This window comes from Penaeus monodon, chromosome 23, assembly GCF_015228065.2.
Source record: "Penaeus monodon isolate SGIC_2016 chromosome 23, NSTDA_Pmon_1, whole genome shotgun sequence".
Lineage (NCBI taxonomy): Eukaryota > Metazoa > Arthropoda > Malacostraca > Decapoda > Penaeidae > Penaeus > Penaeus monodon.
The window spans coordinates 38,877,441-38,877,783 of NC_051408.1; positions in this window are offsets into that span (position 1 = coordinate 38,877,441).

Genomic DNA, 343 nt, shown 5'->3' on the forward strand with positions numbered 1-343 from the left:
TACGCATTTTTAATAACCGTATAACTATAATCAGCATACATTCAATCTGCCATATGATTTCCTCAGGAAAGAAAGCTCATAAAAACATCTTTATCAAAACGACAGAGGATAATATAGGTTGCCTCGTTCATTGGCGATGCACGCTCTTGTCTCAATAAACTTGTCAAATCGAACGAAATCTTGCTATTGCCTGTCCTCTTGACCTCGATCTCGCCTCGACTACGGTCAGCCGAGGTCACTCCGGTTACTGGTCAAGTAAGCAAAGAGAGAGAGAAAAAAAAATTGAACAAGGTTTTTAGCACGCGAGGGTACAGCCAGAAGGCGGGACACGATTTTCGAGATT